The following is a 15,585-nucleotide window of genomic DNA, read 5'->3' as shown; positions in this document are numbered from 1 at the left end:
TACCAGCTAGGACTTGCTCTCAGCCAAAGGGAGATGCCTCACCAAAGTAACACTCCTTCCCCAGGGGCAGCCTGAGTTCAGTATCTGGTTGATGTGTGGGCACCAAGGCTGGCTGTCTTGCCTAATTCAGAACAACCCTAAGAGGCCATTGCAGCTCCAGAGCTCCCCATGGGGTTAGCTGAGGCCCTCGTTGTAACTGCATCTCCCTTCAACTCCTCCTTCTGCCCAATCCTGCAACCCTCACCTGTCACAGATGTTCCCAAGAGACTTCCCATGCAAACCTCAGAGCGTTTCCTGACCCTCAAAGAGGACATAGCTCAGTTCTACTTCTTTCCCTATTTATTGCGGGATATTTGGTGATGTAATTACTCCTCCTAAGCCTCAGTTTCCTCTTCTATAACATGGGGATGATGACTTTTCCTTTTTGAGGTTGTGATAAGGATGAGTTGTGATTCCTATAGAAAGTCACTGGCACTTAGGTGCTTGATAAATAAACATCAGTTACACTCCACTTCTCGCCTCACAATGCTTCTTTGGGGCAGGCCAAGACTTCCAACATAGGGATACTGCAGAGCATAGTGGAAAGTGCATGCCGCTGGACCTGGATTAAGATCCTGACTCTGCTCTTTACTTGCTGTGACCGACCTCAGACTGGTCCCTCTTTCTGGGCCTAAGTGTCCATCTTTAAGCAGTAGGGGGTTTGAGTGAGGGTGGTCTGGGCATCCCATCACACTGATTCCCTCTGAGCTTTCTTGGTCAGGGTTCTTGAAGCCCTGGGTGTCAGACCCTCAGCCACCCAACACCCAGGGGAGGCAGGAACCTTACCTTGGGGAGGTCTTAAAATAGGCAGGCCTTGGCCTTGCAGGAAAAGCAGCTGGCTGCCTCGGCTCCCTTTGACTCTGAGCTATACTTAGGCCCATCCTGGTGCCCATAATTACCTCTCATTAATATAAGCCTCATTGCTCTCATGGAAACGTGGAGAAACCAGCAGAGCTGCTGCCTCCCTGGGAGCCCTCGCTGCTCCATGGTGCCCCTGTGTCTGCAGCTGCCACCTCATCTGCGCAGAGTGGGGCCTCCTTGTCCTATCCCAGCTCATCCTGGAGCCGGAGTTGGCCTGTGAGCATGGGAGAGCCAGTCAGGGACAAGGCCAGGAACAGAACCCAACATGGCTCTTTCAGAACCAAAACTCACCTGATTGTGTCATTTCCCTAATTTAGAACCTTCTGTGGATCATCTTTCCTTCTTAGTCCAAACTCCTTGGTGTAACAGTCAAGACCCTTGCTGATAGAACCCCAAACCCTTCTTCAGGCATCACCAATCCCATTTGTCTTCTTCACAGCCCCTCCCTTTGACCAGCCCAGATGCCTTATGATTTCCTACTCACACCTTCTGTATTTGGTGCCACTAGAAAGGCTGGTTTTGTCTAAGGTTGCATTAACGGAGATAGAGTGTCTAAATGAAGGGAGAGGATAGTCCTATTTAATGCTGCGTGCTGTTGTTAAGAGAAAGACAAACAACTAGAGTGGGGTGTGGGAGGTGAGTTGAGTGATGAATGGCTGGAAACAGTGTGGGTAGATGGCCAAACACTCTGGGATGTTCACAGAGGTCCATGGAAGACACTGCCTGAAGGGATGAAGTGTGGAGGGAGAGGACGGGCTATGGGGCCTCCAGGGTCTTGGTGCTGCCTGGGTAGGGGAAGGGGTAGAGGTAGAGAGAGCCAGGCTGTGTTACACTGTGGCCTCCTCTCTGGGTACCTGTCCTATTTTCCTCCCACATCTCTTGCCACACCTGCTCCATCTCTTGCTGGCATCTCCTCCCCTGACCTCTAAACGCTAAAGGAACTGTGTGCTCTGCTTCTCTCTACACTCTTTCCGGCTGATCTCATCCAAACTCGTGGCTTAACCACCACCTATATCTGACAGCTCCTAAATTTACATCTTCCGCTCGATCTCTCTAAAACACCAGACTCATATCTCTAACTGCCTCCTTGACATCTTGCCCTGGATGTCTGACAGGTCCAAAATCAAATGCCTGATCTCCTACCCACCCTGACCTGTTCCTCCCATAGTCTGCCCCAATTCCGCTCACAACAACATCACCCTCCTGTTTGCTCAGGTCAGAAACCTTGGAATCATCCTTGGCTCCTCTTTCTCTCACCGCCTTCCCCCCTTCCCCTCATTCAACAACAAATCCTTCAAAAACAATTCTACCTTCAACATATCCCAGAACTTTACCACTTCTCACCACAGCCCTGCCAGGGCCAGGTCCCCATAGGCTCTCGCCCAGATGACAAGACTCCATGGCTCTCAGATTAAAAATCAGTCCTCTTACCCCTTACTTCTTGCTTTCCAGACCTCATTTCCTGCCCCTGCTCCCTTGGGCTTCCATTCTGTTCTTGGACAAGGATCGTTAACTCCCATCTTGGGGCTTTGCTCTTACTGATAGGTCTGCCTGAAGAGGTCGGTCCCCCTCCCCTGCCCCACCACACTAACTGCTCCTTCACTTCATATAGGTCTTGGTGCACAGGTTCCTTCTGCAGAGAGACTAACCAAAGCAGCCCCTTCACCTGCCAGCCCTCTCTGCTCTACCACCTAGATTTATGTCCAGTGGGGCCTGAAACAGCAGGAACATGGTCTGTCTATGTCACTGCTCTGTCACTAGCACCCAGCACAGGCCTGGACATGGTAGAAGTTCATAGGCTTTTGCTAAATGAAAGAGTGGCAGGTCTTGGGGGTGCCAGGAAATGATGCAGGAAGTGAGGCAGTTACCAGGTGGTAAGTTTTCAGCTCAAGCTAATCACAGTGATCCTTCATTGAGCACATACTTTAGACTAGGGGCTTCCTATCTGTGAGCTCATTTAATCCTCACTGCAGCTCTTCGTGGTGGGGATGATTAGTGCACCGTGGCAGTCACCAACATGCACCCTGGGGATCCCCCCTCCTGGCTCCTGGTATTCGTGTTCTTATGAACAGCCCCCGTCTCCAACACAAGCAAGGTTGACTATTAGTGAGTAGGATATTGTGGAAATGACCGAGTGTGACTTCTGAGGTAGGTCAGAGCAGACACTGCACCTTCTGCCTCCCGCTCTTGGCTCACCAGCCCCGGGGGCAGTCAGCTGCCATGTTGTGAGGACACTCAAGAAGCCCGAAGGAGAGGACCACATGGAGAGAAACTGAAGCCACCTGCTGACAGCCAGCACTAACTTGCCAGCCACCTTGGAGGCAGATCCTCCAGCCCCAGTTAGGACGTCAGATGGCTCCAGCCCTTCCTGACAACTTAACTGCAACCTCAAGAGAGACACTAGGCTATTGCCACCCACAGAAGCTGCTCCTGGGGTCCTGACTCTCAGAAACTATGTGAGATAATATATGTTTATCATTTTAAGGAGCTGGTATAATTTTCATGCAGAAACAGGTAACGAATGCACCCATGTTAAAGGACAAAAAGCAGTTCAGATGGTTAAGGTCACCTGCTCTCGGCCCCACAGCCGGCAGGGGGTGGAGTCTGGTGTGAATCAATCTGACTCCTAAGCACATATTCCATAGCCTTGCCCTGCAGGCTGAGGTTCCAGGATCCTTTTCATCTATGACAGCTCCGTTATCCTGACGGATTCAAGGTCCAAACTGTTTCCAGCCTAAGTCTGTGTCCATAGCAACTGTTTGAAAAGCATGACAATTCAATCAGCTGATTGTTTGGTCAACAAGATAGCAGGCAATGGCTCGAGTAGATACCCTGTATCAGCTGCTTGGGACATGTGGCCAGCACTGTCCCACCTCAGGCCCCCTCCTCCACTTGGAGCCCAATTCCTGTGTCGTCCATCCTGACAGTGAACTCAAACACAGGGCCCAGAATGTGGGTGCTGCAGCTCCTCTGGGCTAGGGATGCAGATTTGAGGCTGAGGGACTCGGTGGGGACAGGGCTGCTTACCAGGACTCTCTGAGACCATGCTGAATTTAAGCCTGCCTGGCCTCAGCTGAGGCTTCAGAGGCCACACGCCCCACCCCCTGCTCAGCGCTCATCTTTGTGTTGCAGACACGAAAAAGATAGAAGAAAACACAGACCTGGAACCTCAGAACACAGGTACTACAGAGGCCTCCCTTAAAAATCCTGAAGAGAATCTCTTTCCCAGGTGTCTAAGCCCCTTCAAGGTCTTCCCTTGTCCTCAGGCAAAATGCCAGCCTCCTCATTCATTATTTCTCCAGCCACCCCCAACTCTTTCCTGCCACCGGGCCTTTATACATGCTGTTCTCTCTACCTGAATGTTCTTCCTTTCAACTCTTCACATATCTGCTGCTTCTGTCAGTTCCAGTCTGTACTCAAACGTCACCTCCTCAGACTCCTGTGTATAAGATGGTTTCTCCACCCCACAATGCTCTCTCTCACCACCACCCCTTTGTTTAGATCTTCACCTGCAGATACTTTAGAGAGTGGGGGGGAGGGAGGGGGAGAGAGAAAGAAGCATCGATGTGAAAGAGACACGTGGATTGGTTGCCTCCTGCAACCAGGGATCGAACCTGCAACCCAGGTATGTGCCCTTGACCAGGAATCAAACCCATAAGCGTTCAGTGCACAGGCCAATGCTCCAACCACTGGTCCACACTGGCCAGGGCTCGACCCCCTTTTTTATTTCCTTCAAAACACTTATCAGGTTCTCTAGTTACCTCCTTGGTTCCTTGTGTACTTGATTAATATCTGTCTCTCCATACTCTGTGGGCTCTAACAGTTGGGGGGACCATGCCTGTTTCATTTTCCACTGTGTCCCTCGTACTAAGTAAAGAGTGATCACATAGTAGGTGCACAATAAGGGCAGTTGTTAAATGAATGAGGTAGTCAGACAGATGGAGCCTCAGAGGAAGAGGGACTGGAGAGGGTTAAAGCTGCCCGATGAGAAGGAAGAGAGTTGGTTGTTGGGCTGTTCCAGACCCCTTTCTTGTTTCTTCTCCATGTCTGGGTCCCAGACCGGCTGGAATGGTGTTTCTGTTCCCTAGAAGCTTCGTGAAAACACTGTCCCAAGCCTCTTTCCTGGCTTAATATTCTTGAAGTTCAGAAGACACCCCCTCTTCCAAGAAGTCTTCCATGACCTTGCAAATGGGGGTAAGGCCTCTTCTGGGTTCCCCGTGATGGGAGCTACTACCCAAAGGAATCACAGACAGTCCTGAGTGTCCCTCTGTACCAGGAACAGGACCCTGCACAGAGATGTCACTTGTAAGTGTTCATGCATAAGGAGGGTGACACACACCCTGGTTTGCCCGGGTTCTACCTGTTGTTCTGGAGTCCCTGATGGATACTGCCTGTTTCATTCTGAAAAGTGTCACGATTGAGATGAGGAATTCAATGCTCACCCCATGCTAGAAGGAACATGGGGACACAGGGCAGAGGAAGAGGGGTCTGTGGCTGAGATTGAGTTAATGAGGTCTGATCTGAGCTGCAGATTCCCAAGCCAGGATGCCCTCAGTTCTCACCTAAGAAAAGTCTGAGTTGGGAGGATGAGAGGGTGATGACCACAACTTCCCCCTACCCCTCTACTCCCAGGCCTCACCTTAGGGCCACTACTTGACACTCCAGGCCTGGTTGCCCTGCTCCAGCCACTCCCTGCGGTAACCCAGGGAGGGTGGACACAGCCCTGCCCCTGCAGGTAGTGCAGCACGGAGGCTGAGAATATGGGCTCTGGAACCAGCCTTCTCAAGTTTGAATGCTGGTGCTGCATGACCTGGAGCCAGTTCCTAGACCTCCCTGAATCCAGTGTTCTCGAAGCGTTGCTGGGAGAGATAAACAATACAGATGGCTTGGCCCAGAACCTGGAACACAGTTCTACACGTGTTTGCTATTGCTATCCTCACCAACGGGACCTGCCCGCAGGCAGATAGTCCCTTCTTAGCCACTTAGAAGTTCAGATGAGGGAATGGGGTTTGGCCTGGGTTACACAGTATGGTGGTGGCAGCTGAGATTTGAACCCAGGCCTCTGGGCTTCAAGGCCAGTGCTATCTGGAGGTCTTCAACCAACAAGGGCTGAGTGTGTCCTGGGCTGTAGGCACTCCGAATGGTTCTCACCCCTCCTCATGTCACCAGAGCCCAACTGAATGTCTAGGCTTGCTCTAGACATTCAATCAAACTTAAATAGAATTAAATAAAAATAAAAATTCAGTGTCTCAGTTGCACCATCCGTATTTCCAGTGCTCCATGGCCACATTTGGTAGTGGCTACCAGATGCACAGTGCAATACAGGCTGTTTACATCAGCAAACAGCTCTGTGGGGCAGTGCTGGCCTAGAACTTGATCACTGCATGTGGTTGCTGCCCATGATGTTCACGTGAAACTGGAGGGGAACAGCAATGGGGTCTCCACCCTCTGTAGTCTCCATAGAAACCTCTCTAAAGCCTATGAGCTGTGGGACATCGTTCAGCACTGAACCTGTCGTACCTTTTGCCAACCCTCTCATGCTACGCTTTGCTGACAGGGCTCAGGCAGGGACCGGGACTCGCCCAAGGTCACACAGCAGGTGGAAGCTGCAAGGGGCTCAGGTCTCCTGACTCTGCACTTGCTGAGCCCCAGCACCCCGTTGCTCAGGCTGGACAGTCAGCAGCTTGGCAGAGGTGTTGATCTACAGAATTAATTTTTTTGCTGATGAACAAAAGCCAAAGAAACTGCCCTGGAGTGATGGTGGGGGACAGCTGGCCACAGCTGCACAGTAGGCTCCTATCAACCCCAGAGATGGCTCCCTGGTCACTACTGGGATGACTATAGGGCTGGGAAAGGGGCAGGGGCAGGGTTCATCTCCCTGCCCCCTTCCAACAGGGTCTGGGGGGAACTCAGTAAGCCCCCCTCCCCTGACATTTCAAAGCACTATTCATTGTTGTGCTCATGGGGGCTGGGAGAGGAATGTTACAGGAAGGTCGTCCAGGGGACACACTGCCCCGCTCTCTGGCCTCAGAGCTCTGACTGTGGGGCAGGCAGGCCCCAGAGGTCACCTACCTCGGCCTGTTTCATTCTGGCCTCCACTGAGGGACCATCCTGGAAGGGTGTGTTGGCAAACGACAGAACAAAATGGTCAGGATGCAGCAATTGCCAGCACATTTAATTCAATTTCTCCAACATTAATGGGGCCTGCTCTGTGACTCAGAGGGTTCCAGCCCTTCGAGAGCAGGTGGCCAAGTGCAGGAGGCAGAAATATACACAGCAATCAGACGACACATAAAAATAAATTCCAGGAAGTGTCAAAGCCAGAGTGTGCAGCCCAGCAAAAGGAGGGATTCATACTCACTGGGGAAGGCTCCCTGGAGGAGGTGGCATTTCAGCCAGCTCTCTGAGAACAAGTAAGATTTCAACAGATAATGGTGTGGGGAAGAGCCTTTCATAAAGGGGAAAGCATAGGAAAATCATGGTCAGAGGTGAGAGACGAAGGCAGTGCTGGAAACAGCAAGATGTCCTTGTGAGGGGAGAATTCTGAGGGGTGGGGGAGGTAGATGCTTGTGGTTAGATCAGGGAGGGCCTTGGGAACCCCCTAGGGACTCTAGATTTAAACTGTAAGCCATCCACCATGAAAATAGAGCAGGGCCCCAAAGGCCACTGGCACCAGGAATTCCATTCCTTACGCACAGGGTTCTTCTGGAAACACTGTATTAGCAAAAGCCTGAAAACCACCCAAATGTCCATTAGGAGATGGATAAGCAAATTATGATCCCACGCACTGTGGAATACTATACAGCTGTAATAAGCATAAGACAGCTCTGAGTCTAATGTGAAAAGCCCTCCAAAATACACTGCTAAGTGAGAACAGCAAGGGCCACAACAGGGCTATGGCGTCTGCCTTAGATTGGGTCCCTCTGAAGCAGACCCTGGCCAAGGATTTGAGTCTGTTTGGGAGGTGACTCCAGGAAGCACAGTGAGGAAACAAGGAAAGGCAATGGAGGACACATTCCTGAGCTGCGGGCAGCGGAGCTCAGTCCCCCTGGGGAGCTCTGCACCAAGCTGGCTGAGTGCTGCCCTGGGGGCAGTGACTCCCCAGGACTGCCACGCTCCCCACAGAGGCTGAAAAAAGTCCTCAGCCAGAGAGCTGTGGGTGTTTCCGCAGGAAGGAGTGGGCATGCCCCAGACAGTGAGATGAAGTGGGAGGGGGGAGGGCACCCCCAGCATCTGCTACAGAATGGTACTAATTGTCTAAAAAGGGGGCAAAAGAACAGTACTCATACTTGCTTATCTGTGGATGGGTCCCCCCCCAAACTAGAAACAGGGTGGATGGAAGAAAAGGTAGAAGGGGGACTTTTACTACATTTCTTTAGAATTTAAAAGAAAGCCTTTATTTTAGAAAAATTTTAGATTGTTCCTGGTTGTAAAGATAGTACAGAGCTCTGGTCTGACCTTCACCCAGTTTTCCCTAATGTTAACATTTTACATAACAATAAGACATTTGTCAAAACTAAGAATTAACATTCACACATTACTATTAACTAAGCTCCAAATTGTGTTCAGAGAGCACCACTTCACTAATGTCCTTTTTCTGTTTCAAGATCCCATCCAGGATACCACATTGCATTTAGTTTTTAGGTCCATGCTAATATATTATCTACTCCAAAAATTTATTAAAAAATAATAAAATGCAGGCTCCTGGGAGTCTTGAAGGCTTCTGCGCAGGCACGGTCTGGCCTGGGGTGCCTGGACACAGCCTCAGCACTGCATGGCCGCAGAAACGTGAGCCTGGGTCGTGCAGGCAGCACACAGGGCTGGGTTTCCCAGCATTGGCCCCCTTCCCCCAAACACATCAGGAGGATGAAGCGCGTAGTAGATGCCCTCGAAGCTCCACCCATATCTCTTGGGCATTCACCTCTGCCTGCCAAAGGCTGCCTCCTGCAAACACCTGTGACTGCCTACAGGAGCAGGTTCACCCATGCACAGAGCCATCAGGGAATATCGGGAAGCTGATGTCCCCAGAAGTAGCTCTTATCCCATGGAAGCACAGTGAGGAAATGCACGTGATGGATGGGGAACTGGTGGATAGAATCCCAGCCTCTTATCCCTGGAGTGCCAGTAACTCTGAGTTGTGTTTTCTACTGTCTTTACTGGGCACATATGATCCACAAGGCACTTGTGCCCATCTAACAAGTTGCAGGTGAGAAAACTGAGCCCAGAGAGGTGAAGTGACTTGCCCATCTGGTAAGTGGTGGAGCTGAGACTGGAACCCCAAATAACTCTGCCCAGGTCAAGAGATATCCTAGATAAGGGGCAGTTCCTTTCTGCCCACCTGTACTCATCAGCAGAGCTACATACAGCAGAAAACCTGGACCCAAATGCATTGACTCAGTGCCCCTCCCACTGACGCAGGTCTTCCCAGCCCGGCTCATCTGCACCTGTGAACAGTTTCACACTTCATCTGTTGAACAAACATGCAGCATGAACCCAGCCTCCTACTCAGGGCTGCCACTGTCCCCAGATCTCTCACACCTCTCTCCACCTCATGCACTCAGCTCCAGCCACGCTGCTTTTCCTGATCCTCAAACCCACCAAGCACTTTCCCACCTCAGAGCCTTTGCACCTGCTGAGCCCTCTGTTTGGAATACTTCCCCTGGTTCAGATCTTGGCACAAGTGTCACCTCCTCTGGAAGGCCTTCCCTGACCCTTCAAGTCTACAGTAGGTGCTCCCTGTTTTTCTCCAGTATTGCAATCAGACTATGTCCTTTGCAAATCTCATCTCTATCAAAAGCAGCCTTTGTTTAAATGCTTATTTCTATCCCTTCCTCTTCAAGGGTGGAGATTGGCCTGCCTTGTTCACAGCTGTGTCCCCTACACCAACCCCAATGCTGGCCACAGCAGCTACTAAGTGACTATTTGTCAGATGAATGAACATGAGTTTCCAGCTTGCCCAGCACCTTGCTCTGCACCATGGGGTTGTGCAGGGAGGGGAGGGGACAGAACAGAGGCTGTTGGAAACCATTTGCAAGTGTACGTAGGCCACGCAATTCTCAGGAAGGAAGAGACACCTGCCTGAGATCAAACGAGGCCTAAAGCAGCAGCACGCGGCACAGATTCAGGGCTCTGTCTTTCTACTAAACTCCTCCTCAGCCAGGACTGTCTGGACCCGCCCGGGAGACGGCTGTATGCTGCTTGATATTCTGCCTGGGACTGCTTGGAATGGAATAAAATATTTATCTGTGGCTGGAGGTTTGCAGAGGACATTTGAGATGGATTGTGTTTTCATGTGCCTATGAAATCTAATTGGATTCATTGTAAGATATTTGGTTTCTCGGAACAGACACATCATTTTCCCAGGGAGCTGAAGCCTCTGCCACCCAGGATTGGGGGGGAGGAGCTGGTGTGGCCTATGGCTGCCCAATTGGGTAGGCCTAGTTTGGGTTTCTGGTTGCTCTGAGGGTGGGTGGCAGGAGATCTGTCTCCTCTCTCTGTGCGGTGGCCTGATTTCTTCTGAGATTCCCAGCCAGAAAGAACATTGCCCCCAGCCCCCCCTCCAGTGCCAGCGGGGCATCCAAACCATCTCAACTCTGTACTTTCTCATCCCCAGGGCTACAGCCAACCCTTCCCCTCACCCCCACTGCCTGCCCCAGGCCCTTCATTGGTCCTCTGCCTCCATGTCCCTCCCACTTCCAAAGGGAGACAAATCTTCCTAAAGTACAAGCTTCAAGTTCTGCCTCCCACTTGCCATGTGAACAAAAGCAAGCCTCTTCCCTCCCTGGACCTCGGTTTTCCCAATTTTCCAGTCTGAAAGGGAGGAATGGGGCAACAGTAGTAGTTCTCAAGTCCACCCAAAGCCGTCAGACCCCATATCCCATTTTCATAGCAAATATTTGGTAATGCCCCCCTTTATTATCCTGAAATGAAATCCATAGGTGACATTACCTACCTACACACATAATTTAAAACAATACAATGCCCTAACTGAAACATGAAAGAGAAATGAGAGGAATGTAATTTATAATATAGTGTAAGTGCTGGAGCCCAGCTCCACTGGAAGGCATAACAAAGGAATCAGATGCTGGCACCTACATGCAGAATTGGTGACAGCGAATGCGGACAGAGAAAGATGTGCTGTTGAATCAGCTACTCAAATACCACAAGTACCACCAACTGGAGGGGGTGTAATTTTTCTAAAATGGAGACCAACTCTTGGTAAAATTCTGAACAGGCAAAGCATGTCCTTCCCTTGGTGTACCTGAAAGTTACCTTCCTGGGTATGTTACAACTGCACAAAAATAATTCATGCATGTATATGAAATGCAGTGAGGGGACAGGCTCAGGGAATTTGAAGCAGATTCATTATTATTTTTTTGGCCTGCTGGAATGGCTGGCAGGACATTGGAAAGTCATGTGGGAGGCAGGTAGGACCATTCTTCATTGTGAGGGGCTGGCCCGAGCATTACTAGTTCTCTGCCCTGTAAATGCTAGTAGTGCCCCCTGCCCAATTACTGTGGTAACAAAAACTGGTTCCGGGGAGGGAGGACAGTGCTATCCCTTTGAAAGCCTCCAGACTAGAGCCTGAATGGTAGATATAGAACTTGCCACCACTGCTGTTTCCTGCACCTGGGCAGACATGGCTAATCGACAGGTCAGGTTCTCACTATGAAATGTACTGGAATTTGCTCATGAGCTGAAACTTGGCTCAGCATTGAACCTGACTCAACTCTCACAAATATTTATTGAAACTGACAGAGCTGAAGAAAGATCTGTGAAGTTTTATGCAGCTTCAGGCACAGGATTCACTGCCCTTCCCCAACTCAGGGACCACCCATGCATGGATCACCACCGCTGAGAGAAGGCAGCTCTGCTCCCCCAGCCTGATGTTCTCAGCTCTCTCTGAGTTAGCCCAATGACATACATGTGCAGAGTACTTCAGAGATTGTAAAACACTGTGAGGCAGGCAGGGCAGGGGATACAGGGCCCATTTTATAGATAAGGAACCCCAGGCTGGGAAGCAGTTAGCAATGGAACCTGGTCCTCTTGAGTATAAAACCCTCATCTTTTCAGCCCCAGTCTGTCTCAAGTAATCCAAGCCAAGTCACAGTGGGCCACATGTCATTCCCCAGCAACCCCTATCATACCTAGGAAACAGCAATGTAGTGGCTAACACAGTAGGAGCTAGAGTCAGGCTGCAGCTGGCTGACCTCGAATCCTGTCTCCACAGGAGCTGTGTGACCTGGGATAAGTTACTTACCTCTCTGTTTTCCATTGTCTCGTCTGTAAGTTGGAGATGATAATGATATTGACCTCATGTTGAGGGGATTAAATAAGTCAATCCATATAGAACATTTAGCACAGTGCCAGACAGGTAGTAAGAGCTCAACAGATGTTAGCTGGAATTTGTATTATTACTCTCACAGTTCCTGCCACCTGACATGCCCTTCTGCAAGGCTATGTTAGTTGACACTGGACTCATCCTACCATCCTAGGATCTGTATGTCCTCCAATAAACGTTACTCCCTGACCCTGCCATCTTAACCAGATTCATCTTATCTCCCCTGGATTCCTAGCAAATTCTACCAGTGTTTTCTTTTTTCTGCAAGTTACTCCTTACCTCCATGCCTTTGCCCATGCTGTTCCTTCTGAGTGGAATGTTCTTCCTGTCTTGCCTATTAGGCTAACACATCTTTAAGTAGCACCTCCTCTAGGAGGCCTTCACTAAGACACACAAGCTGGGTCAGAAGTCTCCTCTTGGCTCCTATAGCCCTGAGTTCTTCTTTATACACACCAGAATTGACACTGAACATTAAGAACATATAGAAAATCCTGACTCCAATAATTAGAAAATACATGTTCTTTTCAAACACATATGCAACATTAACAAAAACTGGCCATGTTTTTGGCTATAAAGCAAGTCTTAACAAATACCAAATAAAACCACAAAGCAGTAACAAAAGATAACTTAAAATCATCCATATGTTTGAAAATTTAAAAATGCATACTTCTAAATAACTCATGGGTTGAAGAAGAAAACAAAAGGAAAGTGAGAAAATATTTAGAACTGAATGATAATGGAAACAGAATATATCAAAATTTGTGGGATGCAGCTAAAGCAGTATCCAGAGAAACATGGATAGCCTTAATTGCCTATATTAGAAAAGACAAAAATATGATAAGTATCCAACTCAAGAAGTTAGAAAAATAACATCAGAACAAATCCAAAGAAGGTAGACGAAGGAGTGCTGAGGGCACCTCTGGGTCCCTAGAACAGGCTGGCCCAGGGCTGGGTGCTGGAGGAGTGTAGTAAGTGTCACTTGAATTCATGTTGTGGAAAGAACAGTTCTGGTTTCTTTCTGTTCCATTTTCTGTGTCAGTGTTTCTCAAGTTGGGTTCCCAGATCCCCTGCATCAGATCACCTGGGCCCACCTGAGTCTAAATGGGATGAGACCCCAGGAGCTACATCTTCCAACAAGCTCTTGGGCAATTGCCTGTGCACTGACCTTGAGCCCCAAGGTGAGGGAGGGTAGGGCAGCCTCAGGGAAAAGTGTGAGGTCAGGTGTGTCTGTCAAGGAAACCCACCCTTCCCTGTACCCTCCTCCTCACTGATGTTTTCATAACTTACTCCATACAACTTTAGAAAAATCATGTCCCAAATTCAAGCCTCAGTTTACTTGCCTATAATATGGGACTAAATATGGTTATTCCCTGCTCCTCCATAGCCTCAGGATTTTTCTTTCCAGCAACTCCTCCCGGGAGCACAGGTCAGCTTCCTATTACAGGGGTGCCATTGATGGTGAATTGTCACAGCTCACAAAGGCGATCCTCCCCCCTCTAAGACATTTGAATGCATTAGCCCTGGGACAGTGGGTAGGGCTTGTTAGGGTCTCTGTTTTACAGATAAAGAAACTGAGGCTGATTAAGGTTGCCTTTGGGTGCAAGGTCTTCAATGGGCCCCTGGAATTACACCAGAAGGAGGTCAAACTTCCTCCTCCCCATCCCTCAGGGGGTCTTGGGGGAGGGAGGGGTGTGCACATACACACGTGTAAGCACGTGTGTGCTGGGTGAGGGGTTAGGGCTGGGAGGCCCTTGGCCCCATGCTATCTGGTCCTTCTCTTAGACTCAGGAACACTGGACCTGGAAGAGGTCTCAAGCTGGCTGAGTGACCTCACTGATTGCACTCCTGGCGTGCTGAGGGGCATATGCTGGCCTGAGGTCATCCCACAAGGAGGAGGTCTACGTGGGACTAGAACTTGGGGCTCTAGCCCCCATGGCTTGGCCTTTCTCCTCGGCATGGAGCTGCCATCTTCCTCAAAGGGCTGCAGTGCCCACTGCCATAATACTATTTAAATGGGAATCCCAAGATTGCTGCGTTTGCAGGTGGTGACCTAGGAGCTTGCAGCAGCACTGGCCCTGGGGGCTGGGACTGGGCTCCAACCCCAACAGCCTAGCCAGCCTCAGGGACCCCAGGGACCTTGTGAAGCCTCATACCCTCATCTGGAAAGTGTGAATAATAATATTTGTGCCTACCTCATGGAACCGACTAAGGGTCACAAATGATAAGATATGGGGAAGTGCCAGCTCAGACCAACTAACATTAACCAAGTGCCTACCATGCTCTGGGGTTAGGAATGGTGGCAATACTGTCACAGAGGCTGGGCTCTGGACTAAGGGCTTTAGGTTCACTCATTCATTCATATAACATATATTTATTAAGCACCTACTGTGTGGCAGGCAATCCAGCAGCACAGACCAGGTTCCTGCCCTCAAAGAGCTCACGTTCTACACGGAGAGACAGACAACAGAGCAATGCATATAATGTAATGTCAGGTAATAGAACCTTCTTGGAAGCAAATTAGAGCAGGTGGAGAACAATGGGTATGACGGGTGGTGAGGAAAAGGCTTTCTGAAAGAGCAGTATTTGGACAGAAGTGAGGGGTGAGCACTGGAAACACTTGGGGAAAGAATATTCTAGGTAGAGGGATGGCAGATGCAAAAGTGGGGGTGCAGCTGGTGTGTGGGAGTGTAACTGTGTGTGTCAGTGTGTCAGAGTTTCAGAGTATGTGTGAGTGGGTCAATGTGTGTGAGTGTGTGTGTATGGGTGTATGAGTGTGTGTGTTTTGGGTGAGGTCTTAGTGCAAGGGGGCTATGTGGCAGGAGCATAGGGAGCAAGGGAGAGTGTGTAAGAGGAGGCACAGATCATGCAGGGCCCTATGGGCCACGGTAAAGACCGGGTCTTCCAAATGGGCCATCATTATCCTCAGGCCGCACAACCAGGTTGGAAGAGCTGGGTTCTAATCCAGGCAGTCGCACACCATCACCCACTCTCTTTCCACGTGCCTCAACAAGTGTTGCTGGAACCTGGGGCTGATCGTGAATGAGATGCGTGTCTGGGGAGAGGCCCCTGACCCCTGAGCTTTCAGAAGCTAGAGCCCCATGGATGTGGAGGGTGAGGCAGGTCGAATCTGGGTCACAGAGAAGCCAGGAGGGGAGATGGGAAGGGTGGCAGAGGCAAGCCACCTGGAGCTGGGGTGGTGGGGGTGGCCTCTCCATGGAGACAGTGTTTGGAAGCACCACTGGAATTACTCACAGAGGCCCGTGTGCACATGTGCGTGCATCCAGGGCCACGTGCACACTCACGCACCACAGAGCCCACGCAATTCTGGCTCATCTCAGAAGCTG

At 50.2% G+C, this 15,585-nt stretch overlaps 1 protein-coding gene across 1 annotated transcript in view; it reads right to left on the bottom strand.

Annotated features, from left to right (window-relative positions):
* The window catches only part of DLGAP4 (DLG associated protein 4), a 97,052-nt gene extending 82,394 nt beyond the window's left edge, over window positions 1-14,658 (bottom strand). Inside the window, exon 1 of the mRNA XM_081148999.1 lies at window positions 14,628-14,658. The gene's annotated coding sequence lies outside the window, so the exon portion shown is untranslated. The remainder of the gene's footprint in view (window positions 1-14,627) is intronic.
* Window positions 14,659-15,585: the final 927 nt, after the last annotated feature.

Source organism: Miniopterus schreibersii (assembly GCF_964146895.1).
Source record: "Miniopterus schreibersii genome assembly, chromosome: 10".
Taxonomy (NCBI): domain Eukaryota; kingdom Metazoa; phylum Chordata; class Mammalia; order Chiroptera; family Miniopteridae; genus Miniopterus; species Miniopterus schreibersii.
Note: the sequence above shows the minus strand (reverse complement) of the source record. Positions and strands in the feature narration are given on the sequence as shown.